The sequence below is a fragment of the Lytechinus variegatus genome, chromosome 1 (genome assembly GCF_018143015.1).
Source record: "Lytechinus variegatus isolate NC3 chromosome 1, Lvar_3.0, whole genome shotgun sequence".
Classification (NCBI taxonomy): domain Eukaryota; kingdom Metazoa; phylum Echinodermata; class Echinoidea; order Temnopleuroida; family Toxopneustidae; genus Lytechinus; species Lytechinus variegatus.
Window position 1 is genome coordinate 62922535 of NC_054740.1, and position 15606 is coordinate 62938140.

Consider the following 15606-nt stretch of genomic DNA (forward strand, 5'->3'; position numbering starts at 1 on the left):
GATTGTGTCTCATGTTTCATCTCAGTCTTAGACTCTGTTTTCCTTGTGTCTGTCTCTTGTGGGTCATAAAGGCTGAGACATCAGCGAAACATAGCATGTCTTGTGTCTTGTCTTAGTCTCTGCTGATTCTGGTCACAAGGGTCTACATCTCAGACGCTGTCTCATCCGAGACTGTCTCTGTCTTTGATCTACACTTGCACCCAGACTCCTGGGTTTTTACGTAATAGCGTAGAAAGCGTAAATGCTTGTAAACAAGCAACCAGAGGAGCTGAAGGCTTAAGGTCCTTTCCTGCTCTTCCGATTGAGCTACACTGTATCACACCTCGTCATATAATTGATGAGAAATATGCATATGATCATGGTACACACTCAGGCATGGTGTAGTGCAAACAACTCGTAATGATCAAAATGTTGATGTATGGTTAAATGACTTCATGTAAATGATCATCTTAAAGTTTATACCTGAAATAGAAACTCACAGATACTTATTTTTATAAATGATGTTACTGGTTTAGTACTTAATTTTTACAATTGATATTGATTGTTAATTACTTGTTTTTACAATTTATATTTTAATTGTTTACTACACAACTAACGTGTATATATTGGCTGGTTGCAGTGGATACTTTTAATGATAACTCGCAATTATGAAACAAATGGAAAATTCAAGGTGAAAAGAAATCATGAATAAATTGTTTGGTTTTTTTTTTCACTATCATATATGAAAGGAATATATATTCAATTAGCAACTGGAATGTCTAATCATTCCCACTTCCATATCAAAAATATATTAAGTCATCATGAACCATTTAATAATGAGAATTGACTTTGTATTACATGACATAGAGCTCCTGCTGGTATACGACACCACAATTCTACTCCATAAAAATTATCTTATTTTCAATGGATGTTTGTTAAACCGTAAAATGTTTTCTTTATTTTTTTGCATATATTAACCCTATCTAGGCCACGGTATCTTGGGAGATCATATGGTTGGGCGCCTCCCTGCCCCCCCCTTGGAGATTTTGACTGTTGATCGCACGATCACACCGAAAATTGGCACGGAGGTGTTGATCTAAGTTTTGATGGAGACACTCTTTGTGGTGTTCTTGGCAAATGTACGTGAAAAAATTGCGATATCAGATCAATTTCTGATGTATTATGTTCTTTTTTGCAATTTCTTATTTATTTCTTTGTTTGGTAGACTTTATGTTTTTCATTGTTTTTTTAGCTCATCCGGCCCGAGTATCAAGATGAGCTTATGGCGTCCGTCGTCTGTCGTCCGTCCACAATTTCAAAATGCTACTTCTTCCTCATTTCAAGTCTGATTTCAATTCTGTTTGCTTTATATGATAGCACTAGGTGGGGGATTCAAAACTTCTACACAGAATTTTGAAATTCATTAAATATGCTAATTTATACACATTTTTCAAAATTTTTCTTTATTTGAGGACCGATTTTGATTTTTTGCTTCCATCTGGTAGAGCTTCATAAGGTTCACCAAACTTCTACACAGAATTTTGAAATTTTGACCAGAACCATTTTTATGCTAATTAATGCAAAATTAATTTAATATTTTTAATAATTCACATAAAATGCTTTTTCTTCTTTAATTGTTGACCGATTTTTACTTTTTTTCTTCTTCCGTTTGTTAGAACTTTATGAGGTTCACAAAACTTCTACACAGAATTTTGAAATTTTCAGTAGAAAATTATTTATGCTAATTATGCGAAATGTATTCATAAATCACAGAAAATGCCTCTTCTGCTTTGTTGACAGATTTTGATAATATTCTTCCATCTGGTAGAGCTGCATGAGGTTCACCAAACTTGTACACAAAATTGTGAAATTTTGTCTGGAAAATTATTTATTCTAATTTATGCAAAATTTATTCATAAATCACAAAAAAAAAAAAATTCTTCTTCATTTGTTGATCAATTTCAATTTAGTTTGCTTTACATGATAGCTCGAGATGGTGATACAAAATTTCAACATAGAATTTTCAAACTCATTAAATATGATAATTTATTCATATATTTTCAAAACATACAAAAATTACTTATTTATTTGTAGATTGATTTTGGTTATTTTGATAGATTTGATAGATTTTGTTCCATCTTAGAGCTACATTAGGTTCACCAAGGTTCTATGCAGAGTTAAGAAACTTTGACTAGATAATTATTAATACTTAATTTATAGAGCAAAAACAATGCTTCTATGTCATTTCTTCATCAATTTCAATTCCATATCCTCAATTTATGTCACCAATATAATTCAATATAATTGGGCTGAAATTAAAATTGTGTTGAATTTTGTTGCGAGATGCCGGATGAGCTCCATATCATTGATGTGCTAGTTTATGATCTTTGTCCGAGACTCTTGAGATCATAAAGAGCATAAAAAAATCCTAAACTTTGATGAAAAAGTTGCACCCTCATCTACATTTTTGCAAATAAAATACGTTCTTTTCCAATAACTTTGTTTTTTTCATGTTATTTCTGTGTTCATCACATGCACATTTTTATTTTAAACAATTACATCATTACATATTTTACATCATTTCATATTTGTGTTTATGTAGTTTACAATGAGTTGATAGTGGAGTACGATTATTAGAATCTTTCAACAATTTTGTACGTCACTTTATCCTGTTTATGTACCTGGAACACAAATAGTGTTAAATCTTGTTTTATTTCTCTTTTAAAGTGTTTTTCAATGTGCACAAGGTTATTCTGTGATCTTCAGTGATAAAGTTTTGTTTGTGCAGTTTGCCACTGCTTTTACCTTATAATAATGTTTGCGATAAATGATTTTTTGTGTTCAAATTTAGCTTTTTTATCATATGCATGGATGTTTAGGAGAGCTAAAATATGCACTTAGAGTACATTTTTCATCTCGGGAATTAAGGTAGAATAATAGTCCTATAAAATTAGAGGGATTCAAAATATTCAACCAGTCTTATACCGTTTATAGAAGGGAAAAAAATTTATTGATTTTAGCCTAGAGCTTGGGATACTGATTCGATTAAATTGTGTATAGTATTTTCTGACGATTTTGGTACAGATTTCTGACAAGTAAATATTGCTTGTGCTATTTGTGTGTTTATTTATTTTGCTACGTGATTGCTTAATGATTTTTGCAACTGAAATTATGGTTATGTGTGTGAACTGTGAAGAAATATTAATTTGATCAATTTGTTTCATGGGTGCTAGAAACCAAGCAGCAATTTAAAATGATCATGTTTGTACAAAGTGGAATAATGCTGTATTATATTATGATGTGAATATATAATGATCACCTTATGTTTTTATCATATTGTATTGACTATTTTTGTAAAAATCAGCAAGACTTAAAATGGAAATGTACATTTTTGGCAATGTTAATTAAGTATGTATGTTCCATCCGTGATTGTTTGCACCTCAACATGCTATTCTATCATAAATTTTAAATAAACAAAAATGAGAATAATATCTTGTGTTCAAGAGTTTTGATTTTGCCAAACTTAATCTGATCCCCTTGTCTTACTCTCTTCACCACCCCCCCCCCCCCTCTCTCTCTCTCTCTCTTTCTCTCTACATCTATATCAGACAACAATAATGTCATCTGCACTAAATATAGAAGTTACCCTCCAGACATCATGATGGAGTTTCTTCCATCAGGCTAAATAAATATAATTATTATTTCCTTTTTTTTCTTAAAGGGATGATCCGGGCTGGAAGTATTTATAGCTGAATAAATAGAGTAGGATTCATTGAGCAAAATGCTGAAAACCTCATCAAAATCGGATGACAAATAACAAAGTTAATGAATTTTTAAGGTTAGCAATATTTTCTGAAAACAGTTGTTATGATTATTCATTAGGTGGGCTGATGATGTCACATCCCCACTTGTTCTTTTGTATTTTTATATATGAAATTAGGTTTATTCAAAAAAATTTCCTCCAAGAACTAGATAAATTGGATTGACAATTGATTTAGTACATTAGATATTTATTGCTGCAACTTATTTCATTATAAGAGACATATTATTCACTCAAGTATGAAATAATGAAAAAATATGATTTTATGTAATAACATAAGCAAACGGAAAGTGGAGATGTGACATCATCAGCCCAACTAATGTATATTCATAACGACTGTTTTCACAAAATATTGCTAAACTTTAAACTTCAATAACTTTATTATTTGTTATCCGATTTTGATGAAGTTTTCGGCATTTTGCTCAGTGAATTCTACTCTATGTATTAAGATATAGATATTTTCAGCCTGGACCATCCGTTGTCCAGGCTGAAAATATATCTAAATAAATAGACTAAAATTCATAGAGCAAAATGTTAAATTTCATTAAAATCGGATAACAAATAACGAAGTTATTGAATTTTAAAGTTTATGAATATTTTGTGATAAGGGTTTATCGTCAAGAATATTCGTTAGGTGGGCTGATGATGTCATATCCCCACTTTCCTTTTTCTTATGTTATTTGTAAAAATAAAAATAAAAAAACAAGAGGGGATATGGCACCATCAGCTCACCTAATGCATATTCATAAAAGCATGCCCCGAACTGTTTCGCCGGAATAATGTAAATCTTTAAAATGCAATAACTTTGTTATTCATCCGATTTTGATCAAATTTTCAGCATTTTGCTTTGTGAATTTTGACTCCATTTATTTGCGATAGAAATATTTCCAACCAGGGTCTGGACCATCCCTTTAAATACTCGATGTCAGAAATTAAAAATGAATCAAATTTGAGGAAGATGAAAAAGAATACCAAAGTTTTGAAGGCAGTGTTGAGAGAACATTATGACCTTGGATTATCACATCGAGAGCGTTGTTGGCTCAGTCGGTATAACGCGTCTGCCCATCGAACCAAACTTGATCGTGGGTTCGAGTCCACCCCGGGCGGATAACTGAGGCCAGTGCGTTGTGTGTAAACGTCTCTCCCATGTTTCATAGATGCAGGCTATGTTACAATGGGAAACACTCCGTTCCTCGGATAGGACGTTAAATGGAGGCCCCGCGTGAAGAGGAAAGTCACTATCTTTGCAAGTTGATTAAGAACCCACTGCTCTATTCATTAAACCCCGGTGTAGTGGCCCACCTGCACTCCGGGAGGAGAGACCTGCGGGTCATTGTCAGTTCGCTTTTCGCCTCCCAGGCACAGGTGACGCCAAACAAATAACAATAATTTTTAAAAAGAAGATAAAATGAATGACATTTCAGTCTAAAGGTGGTGTCACACCTTGGCGTTTTAGACAGCGTATGCCCGACGTATCAAAATTTCTCTAAAACGTCGGCATACGCTGAACTTTGATATTTTTTTTCAACTCTGGGCGTATACTTAGCGTATTCATAACGAGTTGGACGTATACATAACGTATTAGTAACTTATATCGAACGCTTCGTTAACTTATAAGTAACGTATTCCAACGAATGCTTAGCGTTTTGCTGGCGTACACACCTTATGCCCTACGATAGCCTAACTTACGCATAGCACGCGGCAGCGTATCGCTGACGAACACGTGCCGTAGCATATAAAAAGGCTGCCGCTCGACTATTCAAATAATAACCGCTCGATACATCACCGTATCAAGGCGCTGTCACACCTTGGCGTCTTAGACAGCGTATGCCCGACGTGTGAGGAATTTGGCGAATACGCTGGCGTACGTCGAATACGTTACGGGTAAGTTTTGCATACGTTAAGAGTACGCTAAAACACGCTGGTATACGTCGTCATACGGCGAGGTCGTCGAAAAATTTTGTGCAAGCACAAAATTTTTCGACGTATGCCAGCGTATGGCTCATACGTCCCGCATACGCGGGCCATAAGTTGTAGGCAAGTTACGCGATCGTTGAAACACGTTGACACACATTACCCGTAAGTTACTCATAAGTCGATGTACGTCGAGATAATGTCCAGCGTACCCTAAAACTTACTTCTAACCTATGAGTAACGTGATTTGAACGTATGTGTAACTTAAATCCAACGTATATTGACGTATGAAGACGTGCTCCGGACGACAACAAAACTTACTGAACGTGTTTATAACTTAGAGCTACCGTATAATGGCGTATTGACAACGTTTATCATGTTTATAGGAATTGGTATATAAAGGTGGGGTTCACAGGAGTTTTCTTCGGCATGGCGGTGGTGTTGATGTTGTATCGTGCGGTTATGATTTTAATAGTCGAGCGGCAGCCTTTTTATAGGCTACGACACGTGTTCGTCAGCAATACGCTGCCGCGCGCTATGCGTAAGTTAGGCTATCGTAGGGCATAAGTTGTGTACGCCAGCAATACGCTAAGCATTCGTTGGAATACGTTACTTATAAGTTAACGAAGCGTTCGATATAAGTTACTAATACGTTATGTATACGTCCAACTCGTTATGAATACGCTAAGTATATGCCCAGACTTGAAAAAAAATCAAAGTTCAGCGTATGCCGACGTTTTAGAGAAATTTTGATACGTCGGGCATACGCTGTCTAAAACGCTAAGGTGTGACACCACCTTTAACACCACCGCAATGCCGAAGAAAACTCCTGTGAACCCCACCTTTATATACCTCCTATAAACGTTGTAAATACGCCATTATACGGTAGCTGTAAGTTATAAACACGTTCAGTAAGTTTTGTGGTCGTCCAGAGCACGTCTTCATACGTCAATATACGTTGGAGTTGAGTTACACATACGTTCAAAGCACGTTACCCATAGGTTAGAAGTAAGTTTTAGGGTACGCTGGACATTATCTCGACGTACGTCGACTTATGAGTAACTTACGAGTAACGTGTGTCAACGTGTATCAACGATCGCGTAACTTGCCTACAACTTATGGCCTGCGTATGCGGGACGTATGAGCCATACGCCGGCATACGTCGAAAAATTTTGAGCTTGCACAAAATTTTTCGACGACCTCGCCGTATGACAACGTATACCAGCGTGTTTTAGCGTACACTTAACGTATGCAAAACTTACCCGTAACGTATTCGACGTACGCCAGCGTATTCGCCAAATTCCTCATACGTCGGGCATACGCTGTCTAAAACGCCAAGGTGTGACAGCGCCTTAAGCTGTCATGGAATCAATTTCATAGATCATATTCACTGGCATAAATCCATGCGTGGTACCTAATGTTCAGGGAGGTTTGGGGTACGTGATCTATTGTTTCATCCACCCTCCGTCACGGATGTATGCAATGCATGTTCTCAGACAAAAATCAAATGATATAGTATAGGGTACATTTCTTAATGTAACATGCACAAATAGGGGGAAAATGAAAGGTGTAGCAAAGTTGACACTGAGAAGGGTATAGCGACATCCGACAAGGGATCCACTTAATTACCAATTGATAGTCTTGGCTTTAATTTGTATTTAAATTATAAAAAAGAAAGAAATGTCTGATATTTACCACGAAGTAAAAAATGACACTTGACGGGGACGGCACGGGGGCGTGCACCCCCCCCCCCCATCGGCTGGCAAACATTAAGAAATGGGGAGAAAGAGGGGGAAACAAAGAAACATACTGGGAAAGGAAATAGTTTGGTTTTTTGTATTCGATAGGGCCTATGTGCCCACTGCATGTTTATTCAGATAAAAATCGCCGTTCAAGAGGATTGAATGGCGCTTAAAACTTTAAAATACTACGTTTTCGATTCAATATCAAATATTTCTCCCTGCGCTTCGAGCATTTATTATTTCATTCAGTGACATATACAGTATTTTCATGATTACTAAAAGTGCTGTAATAAAAATCACCACGTTTTACGTCTGAATATAAACAAATCTTCATGCTTTTAATTCACAAATTCTGAAACCAGTCCATATAATGTCCAGGCGCGTTTCTAGACTATTCTGGGGGGAGTACTGATGACTTAAGAAATTTCCCAGGTTGGTTTATTCAATACTGTGAAAATGGCATATCGTGGGCAGTAAATTGTACAAAGGAGATAATACTGGCCAAGCAGCTACCCGCCCCCCCTCCTGCTCTACAAAAAATCAATATATGCGAGTAAGCGTCGCTGCCGAGGGAAAAAGGCATATTATTGCTTGAGAATACTTTTCATTATAATTTATCTACATGTATAATACCCATCAGAGCATGAGATTTCACTTCACAATAATGGGGGGAAACAGGTTATCAGGAAGGGGCATGTGTTGCACCATCACCAGCCGTTGTATTTCTTTACACGTGAGTGAGCCTAGTAAATGAGCCACACAAAAAAATCTGACTTTCAAGAGCGAAATTTTCCTATTTAAGAGACTATATATTGAACGTAATACAAGGTATGATAGAATTTGACAGGGAATGAGGGTTTTGATGTCCATATGACACCCCTCCCCTTTAAAAATATAGCTAAACAATGTGGTAAGCCGGGAGATAATTTTCGAAGTCAAACCTAACCATTAGAGCACTTTATTATGAACTTCCAAATAATTGTTCGTCTACAAAATGTTTTAAAATGAATAAATGGAATATATTGGTTCGTTCTGGCATCCTCCTTTCCTTATTCTTCTCTCTTTCTTCTTCTTAATTCTTAAAATTAAAATTCTTCAACTAATCAGGTACAGAATATTCTTTATTCTGGAGTTGCATAATATCAAATAAATCACTTGACAAGGCCCTCTGGGCAAAAATTCGTGTAATTTCTTTCGTTACGGAGTTTTTATTTCATCTTGATTGAAACAAATGGAAATGAGAGAATAATAGATGCGCAGCTTTACAGGCGGTGCACTAACAATACAAATAATCGATAAAGAAGTTGGAAATATGCCTGCCGGTTAATTGAACTCGGTCTTGCCTAACTACTGGCCAACCTTGGCGTTCAAAGCCCCGGGTCGATTCCCAGCGGAAGCATTTTGATTCAGAATGGAAGACAGCTCTAAGAGCTGAATCAAAATGCTTCCGCTGGGAATCGACCCGGGTCCCTGGCTTTGAACGCCAAGGTTGGCCAGTAGTTAGGCAAGACCTCGGCAGGCATATTTCCAACTTCTTTATCGATTATTTGTATTTTTAGTGCAGATGAGTTAATGAACAATGAGTAGCCGCGTTCCGAAGATGAATCCCAGCTAATACAAGCCTGAATACTTCAATTCATCACAAAGATTGAGAGATATTATAGCTAAATGCAAACAACTTATGGCAACTCTCTTGTAAATAATACACAATAAAAAATGAAAATGAGAGAATAATAGATGTGTAGCTTCACTCAAACTCAAAGTCCCTGAGACTGAGAGCTGACATATATATTTCCCGGACACTATATTTATATATATATCTATATATATATATATATATATATATATATACACGCGAGTTGGCAAGTTTAAGGTCAAACTAAAAACAATTTTTTGTTGCATCTAAACTTTATTCTTCAATCGAGAGACAGTAAGTCATAAGGCATAAATAAATGAATGAATAATACAAGCGCGAAGCGCGAGTTTAATTTATTTAATGTACCTGAAAAGAGACCTATTTAGGATTGTTTGCAGTGACCCATAAAGAGGATACATATCTCATTGATCAAATGCTGCGAGCGATAAGCGCAAACACATACTTCTCATATTCAGCAATAATTTGAAATCATTAATAATAATAACAACAATAATAATAATATAAGGTATTCATATTGCGCACATATCCAACTTGTTAGGTGCTCAAGGCACTCCCATATTACCCGGCTAAGCTAGGCGTTCACAGCGCACACATTCAGCTTTTTAAGGAATTACTTCCTATACCGGTACCCATTTGCCTCACCTGGGTTGGTTGCAGCACACTGTGGATCAGTTTCTTGCTGAAGAAAATTACGCCATGGCTGGGATTCGAACCCACGACCCTCTGTTTCAAAGTCCGAAGACTAATCCAATGGGCCACAACGCTCCACAGGATCGCTTAATAGGATCTACATCTCGCTGAAACCAAATAATAACAAGGATGATAATTTATGCATATTCAGCTGAAAACAAAATAATGTTAAGCCACTTTCATCCTCTTGGGCAGTTCATCATTTTTCTCAAGGCCACGTGAGCGCGAAGTGCGAGCGATTTTCTTTCTGTATATAAAATGACTTGAATATTTGTATTTTGCCAATAATTGCGCTCCCCTAATTGTATCATTCAATTTCTTTCCTCATTGCGCATTTTTTCTTCATCCCCCCTTCCTCATGTTTCCTTACTTCTTTCTTTTGTCTCGCTCCCGGGGGGGGGGCACTAGACCAAAAAAGTGGTAGGGGTGTGCCGCGGGCGAGACAAAAAACGGGGGCCTTGGAGGGCCGGTCCTCGGAACGGGTTTCGGAACTACAAATGTTTGTGAAAACGGGGGTCCTTGGAACGGGTCGCCTGCTTGCGAGTGCACGTATGCATATGGAACGTATATGCAGCTAGCCCGGCGGAACGCATGACGGCCGCGCTAGCTAGCGCAGAGGCAATGGTCGGACAACAGCTGCGGCCGCTTTTCGCCAAAATTGCGACCGGAACGGCGTAAAAAATATGCGAACCCGAGGGGGGGCACTTTCATTCAGGAGTGGATACCATGCGCGACCATGGGGTCTCGAAAAGCACCCTAAACACGTAATTTCCATATTCTGAAAATGCACCCCTTAACAAGTATTGACGTGTGAAACCCTACCCTTAACAAGTATTGGAAACAAAACCGTTCTAACCGTTCTTAGCAAATATTCCTTGAAATGAACCCCTAAACAAGTACAGGAATGTTTTATTGTTACGGGTCCTTTACCTTATCGTCGGCTTTACCTTATTTGGTTTAGTACGACCCCACCTTCTACACCTCGCGCAAATCGGACTTTAAACACGAAGTGTTGGGGCAAAAAGGACATCCTTTATAAAACATTTTAATTTTGTTTTATCATCCCCGCAAATTCGACCCTAAACACGTAATTTTACTCGTGAAATAGATACCTTTTTTTTCATTATTTTTGTGTTTTTGACACCCTTATCGCGTTACGTACGTAACGTGCCCTATCGTGAAAAAGACATCTTTTTACGTGTTTTTTTTTGGTCGCGCATGGTATCCACTCGTCAATGTAAGTGCCCCCGCCCCCCCCCCCCCCGGGTATGCGAAGCCCTGGAGCGGATTTTTTTTCTTCTTTTTTTTTCTCGCGAAGAAGAAAATGCTATGCTCTGGAGCGGCTTTCTTTGTTCTTTTTCTCAATAAGACAAAAATGCTATGCCTCGGAGCGGAAATTTGAATGTAAAATGGGGGTCCCCTCCGCGGCACACCCCCACTATGCATTATATACTGATTGCCCCCGGAGTCTCGCTCTCTCCAATCATTCTCTTGTTTGCATCGCCAAAGGCGTGGGATAGGCTGCGACCGCTTCGACTCTCCGAATCCGCATGCCCATAGTATACCTATTCAGAACATGTATTCACACGACACAACTAAAACAAAACGACAATTAATAAATAAATACTTGCCACTTTTAGTAGAGCGTATAAGCTCCAAAAATCACAAGAATTGTGCAAAATTTGACTAAAGCATGAAACTTTCACAAGTATTAGTATATGCCGTAAGATTTATTTTAAAGATGGGAGGTAAATTTGAAAATGCCATTTTCGGCCGTTGCCATGGCAACGGAATAATTTCTCAAAAATGACATACATTCCCATGTAAATGGTAAATAAACATGATATAGATGAATAAAATGATAACTTTTAAGCTTCCAATTGAATATATATAAAATTTAGAAACATTCAAAATCAACAAGTGAGTTCCAATTGGTCCGTTGCCATGGCAACGGCTTGTTTTTCCCCCGAAAAATAAAAATTTTGATTAAAAAAACGTTGTTTATCTTTAATTTTCCCTAATTTTACAGTGTTAAACAAAGATATTTTGGTTGCTAGATGTATAAATCATATCTCAAGCCATTGCCATGGCAACCAAATAAAAACTGATTTACAAAAATAACATGGTTGACAAGACAATGGGCAGGTGGAAAAATCAACTGGAATTGACTTTATATGTATGCTTTAGTTTTGACCCCTTCATTTGAACCAAAAATACAGTGAGTGTTCTGCATGAACTAATTGGAATGATACAGATTGATGTTGCCTTGGTAATACGTAAATTAAATAAAAAGAAACAATGTTGCAAAGAACCCGTTGCCATGGCAACAGCTTATTTTCCTCTAGAAAGGTAAAAATATTGATAAAAATGTAGAATACATGTATGATCATCATTCCATTTTCAATCATTTTTTTAGGTACTAATCGGGATATGCTTGTGACTAAATTTATAAATATAACATCTTAAGTCATTGCCATGGCAACCAGATAACATCTAATTAAAAACAACAACGACAGGGATGACAAGGTTATGGAAAGGTGAAAAGTACAATGAAAATTAACTTATATGTACATGCATAAGGTTTGACCTACTCAATTAATTTAGGGGAAATAATACAGTGAGTGTTCTGCATGAACTAATTGGAATGATACAGATTGATGTTGACTTGGTAATACTTGAATTAAATAAAAAGAAACAATGTTGCAAAGAACCCGTTGCCATGGCAACAGCTTATTTCCCTCTAGAAAGGTAAAAATATTGATAAAAATGTAGAATACATGTATGATCATCATTCCATTTTCAATAATTTTAAGGTACTAATCGAGATATGTTTGTGACTAAATTTATATATATATAAAACATCTTAAGTCATTGTCATGGCAACCAGATAACATTCAATTTAAAAAACAACAAAACAGGGATGACAAGGATATGGATAGGTGAATAATACAATGAAAATCACTTTTATGCATAAGGTTTGACCTACTCAATTATTTTAGGGGAAATAATAAAGTGTTTTTGCATGAACTAATTAGAATGTCCAACATTGATGTTGCCTTAGCAATACTTGAATTCCACGATAAATATCAATGTTGCAAATGACCTGTTGCCATAGCAACGGCTCATTTACACAAGAAAAGTACCAGTTTTGATTAGAAATATGACTATAGACTCTGATTTTTCTTTCATTTCTCCTAATTTTGTGATAAGAATTGATATGTTTGCTGTTAACATACAAAAAATATCTGAAGCCATTGTCATGGCAACCAAATTACATCGAATTTGAAAAAAAAACATAGTTGACAACACAATGGACAGGTGGAAAATACAATTAGAATTATTCTGTATATGCTTAAGTTTTGAACCCCTCATTTGAACATAAAGTATAGAATGAGTTCTGCAGGAGTTCTTTAGAAAGATAAAATTATGTTGCCTTGGTTACGCTTGAATTAAATTCTTTTTAAAATGTTGCAATGAGCTCGTTGCCATGGCAATAGCTTATTTCCCTGTAGAAAGGTAAATATATTGATAAAAATGTAGAATACAGACATGTATGATCATCTTTCCATTTTCAATTATTTTAAGGTACTGATCAAGATATGTTTGTGACTAGATTTATAAATATAACATCTTAAGCCATTGCCATGGCAACCCGATAACATCTATTCTTTTCAAAAACAACATGGATGACAAGGGTATGGAGACTATGGACAGGTGAAAAATTCACTTAATGTGCATGACCCCATTTTGGAGGCCATCTTGGATTTTTAACATATCATTCCATTGATTGTCCTTGTAACTTGTTCTAATGCATTGAAAAATGGTTTTATGATAATGGTTGAGACATCAAGATCATATTCCCCAGACAGATATTGAACAAACTATGTCCTAATTTATTATTTGACTCTTGTAACTATGGTTTAGACACCAGAATCACATTTCACAGGCGGATATAGAATGATCTACGTCAGATTTGATTAAAAACAGTCAATTTTAGACCCCATTTTTGTAAGTCACCTTGCGTTTTTTTACATACCAGACCAATGACTGTCCTTGTAACTTGTCTTAATGCATTACACGACCCTTTAAACTATGGTTTAGACAGCAACATAATATTCCCCAGACAGATATTGAACAACCAATGTTTATTTGTAAGTAACATTAGATATGGTTTTACAAAACTTTTTTTGTAAGCCATCTTGGAAATGTGGACATACTAGACCACTGACTGTCCATGTAGCTTGTCCTTATGTATTGACCCTTGAAATAACAAATCATATTCCCCAGACAGATATTGAGCAAACTATATCCTAATTTATTATTTGACTCTTGAAGCTATGGTTTCAACACCAAAATCATATCTCACAAGTGAATATAAAAGGAGCTATTCCATTTTCAAGTATCAGCAACCGTTTTAGAATAGTTTTTGGAAGCCATATTGGATTTTCAAACACACCTGTCATTGTAACTTGTCCTAATATTGTTAGACTCTTGAAACCAATGATTTAGGCACCAATATATCATCATCTAGGCCAATATGAAATGAGCTATGTACGCTTTAGGTATCAGCAACCATTCTAGATTCAATTTTTCGAAGCCATCTTGGATTTTTTGGACATTCCAAACCACTGGCTGTCCTTGTATTTGGCCAAATGTACTACTTGATCCTTAAAACCAATGAATAGAAACCAAATTAAAGCCATTTTATCAAGTAATGGATAAATTGTGGATTTTTAGCTCGCGGCAGCCAGTGAGGGCATCATCTTGGAACACCCTTGAGTGCTTAAATTATTTTTAACCTTTCAACCAGTAAGGGTATTTTTATCGTATTTGACCAGTCTACTTTTCATGTAAAATAACCAGTGAATAGATTAAACTTCGTGTTGAATAGATTCAAACGTTACTTTAAAAATTATCACAGTATTACAAAATTTTCTCCGTCAAAATCAGCAGTGTAATTTTGAGGGGGCCAGATATGACGTATCGAGCAAAATTTACTTTAAAATGTTCTCACCGAGCCAGCGACAGAGCAAAAAAAATCATTTTGTTTTTCATTTTGGGTACATTATTCGTAAAATAATATTTCATCCATCTCTCTTTCACTTTCTCTTTATTTTTTTTAGTAATTTTTTTTTTGGGGGGGGAGGAAGGGTTGCTAAATTACTGGGAATTTTCTTGAAACTTTCCATGGGAATAAATTTGACTTTTGTGGGAATTTTTTTAATTTTTGGCAATTTTTAGGAATTAAAAAAAAATGATGGGAATTTTTAAAAAGTAACAATTTTCTGATATTTATATGCAGGAAATAGGCATATCCTGGCAGATGATGCTTAATAGTGCTTTGCTATCATATTTCAAGCCAAGTATGCTAAAACAGTCAGACAAGGCATGATTTCAATGATCTCCATGTAAAAGATGATTTACTGTATTTACCTTGATTTGGATATCAAGACCATGTCGACTCCTTACATAGACCTAAGATTTTGAGTTATCAACCCCTATAATCCCCTTATATATTGATATGTTGAACAGCTTTAAAACACATTTCACCCCAAGACGCTTTCTTCAAAATGGCCGCCTGCGAATACTTTGAACGAAATTGTCCAGCATCGAGTTTCGGGCATTTATTTGAGCCCACAAAACTCTGATACGAGTTTTGTTGGTCTTATTTCGATGCCATGTATAATGAAACAAGATTATGCTTATCATTTAGCATTTTTATGTTCAGCACCCCCCTAAAAGGGGAAAAATAAATGAATAAACATATTTTTATCGATATTTGTACTTTTCTGGAGCCATTTGCA